Source organism: Octopus sinensis, linkage group LG6 (genome assembly GCF_006345805.1).
Source record: "Octopus sinensis linkage group LG6, ASM634580v1, whole genome shotgun sequence".
Lineage (NCBI taxonomy): Eukaryota > Metazoa > Mollusca > Cephalopoda > Octopoda > Octopodidae > Octopus > Octopus sinensis.
The window spans coordinates 10,408,158-10,415,014 of NC_043002.1; the positions used below are offsets into that span (position 1 = coordinate 10,408,158).

General features: G+C 34.5%; 1 protein-coding gene across 1 annotated transcript in view; it reads right to left on the minus strand.

Moving 5' to 3' along the window:
- LOC118763691 overlaps positions 1-4,575 on the minus strand; it is a 31,600-nt gene extending 27,025 nt beyond the window's left edge. Inside the window, exon 1 of the mRNA XM_036503473.1 lies at positions 4,507-4,575. The gene's annotated coding sequence lies outside the window, so the exon portion shown is untranslated. The remainder of the gene's footprint in view (positions 1-4,506) is intronic.
- Between the last annotated feature and the right edge of the window lie 2,282 nt (positions 4,576-6,857).

Here is a 6,857-nt window from a genome sequence, read left to right on the forward strand (position 1 = left end):
CCGTCAAAGCATTTGTCAAGGGTAAGCATAACAGGCTCGATATTGTCATTTGGGACAGACAAGAAAATGCATGTACCACCATAGAGGTCAGCTGTCTTGCTGATGTGAATATCTCTTTGAAAATAAAAGAGAAAGCGAATAACTATGGACAACTACTTTGAAACCTCTAGCTTCTATATTCAAATTATCAATTTACATTTATACCAGTAATAATTGGAGCACTTAGTTTTATAAGTAAATGCCCAGCTGTCAGTCTAGATAATTTTGGATTTTCAGAAAAAGAAATCAACCAACTGATTCACGCTTTACAAATACAATTTTTAAGCGAAACAGTAAAACTATGCAAGACACTTCTCAAGTTTAAAATCTAACGTTCTTTTCGTTATCTACATTCCAAAGATAGAGCTGTGTATCTTTATTAGAAACCAGCACCTTCCTCGAAGAAAGACTTTAAATGATTGAATACAGAAGAGGCATACATACCTTTATTGCATTAGGAACAGGGATTCAACGCAGCAAAGCTCTCCACATTTGATCCGAATATCAAGAAAGCCAGTTGTGGTGACCAGGGTGTACGAATAACTTTGCAGTCCTTCCTAAAATGCAGAAATCACAATGTTAGCGAGGATATAATTATCAACGAAAATAAGGGAAGTCTGAGATGAAATGTTTATTCCATTTTATCACAGCTGTTTTGCAATCTATATCCAATAACATTAGGACGCTAAAACGACCAACACACACACACCTACGCATGCGCGCGCGCACACGCATATACACCCCCACATATACACATATACATACAGAAAAAAATACATACATATATATATATTATTTAATATATAATTAATAACATGATATATAATATGTAATATATATATATATATATACATATATATAATTAATAACATAATATATAATATGTAAGATATATATATGTATATATATATATATATATATATATATTTATATATATATATATGGCGTTAACCATACGACAAAGTGGGGTGATTACCGATATATTGATCCATTCTTGTTGCTTTTTTCCTATATATATATATATATATATATATATATATATATATATATATATATATATATATGTATGTATGTATATTTAATTTTACTGTAACATAATGATTCACATTTCTCATCAGAGCATTTCGAAAGCAGTAAACAACTAACTCTGAAAAATTTAGCTAATTGTCTCATTAAACAGCATCAGCCTTGAGAAGCATTTGTTACGCTTCCACACTTCGCAGAAAATAGAATATCCATGATTAAAAACGAAAGTAAGTTGAGAAATAGAATCAGAAAATAAATACAATAAAAACTAAAAAAAAAAAAAAACAGTAATTACTAATCAATTTCTTAACCAAAATTTAGCTGTAGATTACCATAGGATATAAAATGAAATAGAATATAATATAATGTCACTTTAAAGAGTGAGATTAAAAAATAAAATATGTACAGTAAATTAAGATGAAATAAAAATAAACGCGAGAAGTTAAAAAGCAGAGTGTTTACCAGACAAAAGAAACAAAAAGGCTTTTTTTTTTATATAGTTATGGGTCACCAGGTACACATATTTCAAATGAACGTAAACAAGAGTTGGCCAAAATGTCATGCTCGGGTAGTTTCGAAGAATAGATATATTTGTCTCTATGACTGGCACACATGTTTACGCGTAGACGTGGAGGCGCAATGGCCCAGTGGTTAAGGCAGCGGACTCGCGGTCATAGGATCGCGGTTTCGATTCCCAGACCGGGCGTTGTGAGTGTTTATTGAGCGAAAACACCTAAAGCTCCACGAGGCTCCGGCAGGGGATGGTGGTGATCCCTGCTGTACTCTTTCACCACAACTTTCTCTCACTCTTACTTCCTGTTTCTGTTGTACCTGTATTTCAAAGGGCTGGCCTTGTCACTCTCTGTGTCACGCTGAATATCCCCGAGAACTACGTTAAGGGTACACGTGTCTGTGGAGTGCTCAGCCACTTACACGTTAATTTCACGAGCAGGCTGTTCCGTTGATTCGGATCAACCGGAACCCTCGTCGTCGTAACCGACGGAGTGCTCCTTCCTTACACGTAGACACACTTTCACACACATATAAATAAAATAAATGCGCCCTTTTCAAAGCCTAACCAGACTCATGGGCCCGGTTTTCCGGTTTCTATGACGTATGTGTTCCCCAGCTGAATGGGAGGCCAGTCCATCGCAGCGTTACTCATTTTTGCCAGCTGAGTGAACTGGAGCAACGGGAAATGAAGTGTTTTGCTCAAGAATACAACGCGACGCCCGGTCTAGGAATCGAAACCACAATCTTACGATCATGTTGCTGACACCCTAACCACTAAGCCACGCGCCTTCACCTCACACACATATAGTATATTATAATTACGCATCATCAAATATTCACACTTATACATACACACATACAATTCCTAAAGATGTCATCCCGGCTAAAAGCAACCAAGAAATTCATATACATAGATGCATATACATGCACATACACACACGTATATACATATATACAATAATGCATATACAAATATCTATATCACATGCGTGCGTATATATATGCGTCGCATGTGTTTCGTATTTTACAGACAAATACTATTTCAAACGCAGTGCAACCGTCTTGTATATATATATATATATATATATATATATATATATATATATATATATATATTATATATATATATATATATATATATATATATATGTATATATATATGAATAATATATGTATATATATATAAGACTATTAGCTCGGGTCGACCAAAGTATTGAGAGTGGATTTGGTAGACGAAAATTGAAAGAAACCCGTTTCCTCTCTCTCTCTCTCTCTCTCTCTCTCTCTATATATATATATATATATATATGTATATACACATACACATACATACATACATACATACATACATACATACATACATACATACATACATACATGTGTGTGTGTTTGTCCTTATTTCTTCCCCAACCATCACTTGACTACCGATGCTGGTGTTTACGTCCCGTAACTTAGCGGTTCGGCAAAACAGACCGAAAGAATAAGTACTCTGCTTATAAAAAACATATTTAAATTCAAGAACTGAACTTGCTCGATAACGTTCACACGTCACAAAATACCTGCTACGCTTTTGCCCCCCACCCCACCCAAGATCACAGCTAGAATCCACATTTCTACTCCATTCCGGCACAAGCTTTCCCATGTTTCAACTTCCGTTAATTTTTAATTTTCCATTGTATATATATTTCTTTTTCATTTTAGCCTTTTTCCTTTTAAGTTTGAGTACGTACGTGTGTGGCTATATGTATGCATACTCTTACTCTTTACTCTTTTACTTGTTTCAGTCATTTGACTGTGGCCATGCTGGAGCACCGCCTTTAGTCGAGCAAACCAACTCCGGGACTTATTCTTTGTAAGCCCAGTACTTGTGTTGTTATTGGATTTCATTTGGCCATTAAGATTATATTCCTATCATAAAATCTATTATTAACATTCATGCTATTATTATTATTATTATTAAAGTGACCACTATTATTAATAATATCCCACGCAGTAGCCATATTGGTTTCAAATTCTTGTACAAGACCAGCCATTTCGGGAGTGTATGTAAGACAATTATATTGGCCAACAGTAAGGCGGCGAGCTGGCAGAAACTTTAGCACGCCGGGCGAAATGCTTAGCGGTATTTCGTCTGCGTTACGTTGTGAGTTCAAATTACGCCGAGGTCGACTTTGCCTTTCATCCTTTCGGGGTCGATAAATTAAGTACCAGTTACGCACTGGGGTCGATGTAATCGACTTAATCCGTTTGTCCGTCCTTGTTTTTCCCCTCTGTGTTTAGCCCCTTGTGGGCAGTAAAGAAATATATATTGGCCAACAGTGCTCAACTGGTACTAATTTTATCGATTCGACAGAATGAAAGGCAAAGTAGACAACTTAGTAATCATGTTACAATTTGCCTACGTTCCCATACTGAACTATCTCCACATTCAATACGGCAAACATACATTTTAGGATTGTTATATATACGAACGCTATTAAAACATAAGTCTCTATGGTATCCTAGAAAGTACATGATAGGTAAAATGATAGATAGATAGATAGATAGATAGACAGACAAACAGATGGATATATGTATATTGATAGATAGATAGATACATAGATAGATGGTAGATATATAGCTAGCTAGCTAGATAGATGAATAGATGGACATGCACTCAGACAAAGGCAAATATTTACATACAAAAACAGAAAATACAGTTAGTTTAGATATTGTACTTCAGTTTATTTTCTTTACCAATAAAATCAAATCAAGATACTACTAGATATCTTCATTTTAGACCCGTTTCTGAATTTATGCATTAAATAAATAAAGATTGATGAATAGATTCAATTTTTTAGAACTGTGTCTTAGCTATGATTCAAACCATTAAAGCAAATATTTCCTACACATTTCTTAAAAAATAAAAACTGATAACGGTTTACTTACGCATGCGAAAAGGAGAGAGCTGCGAAGAAACTTGAAAGAATGACGAATGTGAAAACGATGCGTATTTATTTAATGTAACACCAGCGATGCTGGTAAACAGCTGGTGACAATAAATCACAGTTTTTATTATCCCATTATTGAATGGTATAATAACGACAAGTCATCAAAAACAAGCTGACAACTAAAGGTTTCTTTTATGACTCGTAGAGAATTGGAAACAATCGTTTCTACTTCTGCACCTGAATTAAATAAATAATTAGTTGTATGAATAGTTGCATCATGCTTTAATTTGGTTCTCTGTGTATTAAACACTTCTTTCGCTCACTTTTCGCTTTGTATTTTTCTGCTGTTATAAATGACTAAAATACGTGAAGTGTTGTTTTTCTCTAAAAGAAAAAAAGTTTGCACCCATCCGCTCAACATAATGGATAATATCGTAGACAGACAGTCAGACAAACAGATAGATAGATAGAGAGAAAGAGATAAGTAAATAGACAGACAGATAGATAGATAGATAGATAGATAGATAGATAGATAGATAGATAGATAGATAGATGGATGGTTAGATGGATGGATAGATGGATAAATAGATAGATAGACAGATGGATGGATAGATAGATGGATGGATAGATAGGTGGATAGATAGATAGATAGATAATAGATAGATAGATATGTTTCTTTATTAGCCACACAGGGCTGCACACAGATAGAACAAATTACAAGGTAGAGCTTTTCTTTTGAAGGTTTAAAAAAAAAGGGGGGGGGGAGTCTCGATCAAAAGGGATCTTAAAAGGAGAGAAAGAGGACAAAAAAGGGGGGGTTAAAAAAGGGGGAGAGGAAAAAAATGATCAATAGGGATCGTTATCACAGAAATGTCAATATGAAGTGTAAAGGGGAGGACAGATGAGGTTTACCCGTGGAAAGAAAAGCCTACGGAAAAGACCACGGTAACCTCGGTCAATGAAGTCACATTTTATATTTCTTTTTTTTTTTTAGATAGATAGATAGATAGATAGATAAATAGATAGATAGATAGATAGATAGATAGATAGATAGATAGATAGATAGATAGATAGATAGATAGAGAGATGGATGGATAGATAGATGGATAGATGGATAGATAGATAGGTGGATAGATGGATAGATATGTTTCTTTATTAGCCACACAGGCTGCACACAGATAGAACAAATTACAAGGTAGAGCTTTTCTTTTGAAGGTTAAAAAAAAAAGGGGGGGGAGTCTCGATCAAAAGGGATCTTAAAAGGAGAGAAAGAGGACAAAAAAGGGGGGGTTAAAAAAGGGGGAGAGGAAAAAAAAAATGATCAATAGGGATCGTTATCACAGAAATGTCAATATGAAGTGTAAAGGGGAGGACAGATGAGGTTTACCCGTGGAAAGAAAAGCCTACGGAAAAGACCACGGTAACCTCGGTCAATGAAGTCACATTTTATATTTCTTTTTTTTTTTTAGATAGATAGATAGATAGATAGATAAATAGATAGATAGATAGATAGATAGATAGATAGATAGATAGATAGATAGATAGATAGATAGATAGAGAGATGGATGGATAGATAGATGGATAGATGGATAGATAGATAGGTGGATAGATGGATAGATATGTTTCTTTATTAGCCACACAGGGCTGCACACAGATAGAACAAATTACAAGGTAGAGCTTTTCTTTTGAAGGTTAAAAAAAAAGGAAGGGGGAGTTTCGATCAAAAGGGATCGTAAAAGGAGAGAAATGGATAGATAGATAGATGGATAGATAGATAGATATATGGATAAATGGAAAGATAGATAGATGGATAGATGGATAGATAGATAGATAGATAGATAGATAGATAGATAGATAGATAGATAGATAGATAGATAGATAGATAGATAGATAGATGGATAGATAGATGGATAGATGGACAGATGGATGGATAGATAGATGGATAGATGGATAGATAGATGGATAAATAGATAAATGGATGAATAGATAGATGGATAGATGATAGATACATGGATAGATGGATAGATAGATGGATAGATAGATAAATGGATAGATAGATAGATGGATGGATAGATAGATGGATAGATATATGGATTAATAGACAGACAGACTGACAGACAGATAGATATACAGGATGCGTCAGTTTTTTCTTTGTTTTTTTTTTTGGTGGGGAGGGGGTTAGTGCATCACCTTGAAGAATTCTAAATTTCTCATTTATTTTTAAGTTTAGTTTTCGTATAAATAATGTCGGATATCATGTTGATACAGGAAATAAAAAAGGCACGCTGTAATCGTCATAAAAGCGTAGCATAGCAACGCAGAGATAGCTCGCTTCCGATAAGTTGTCCG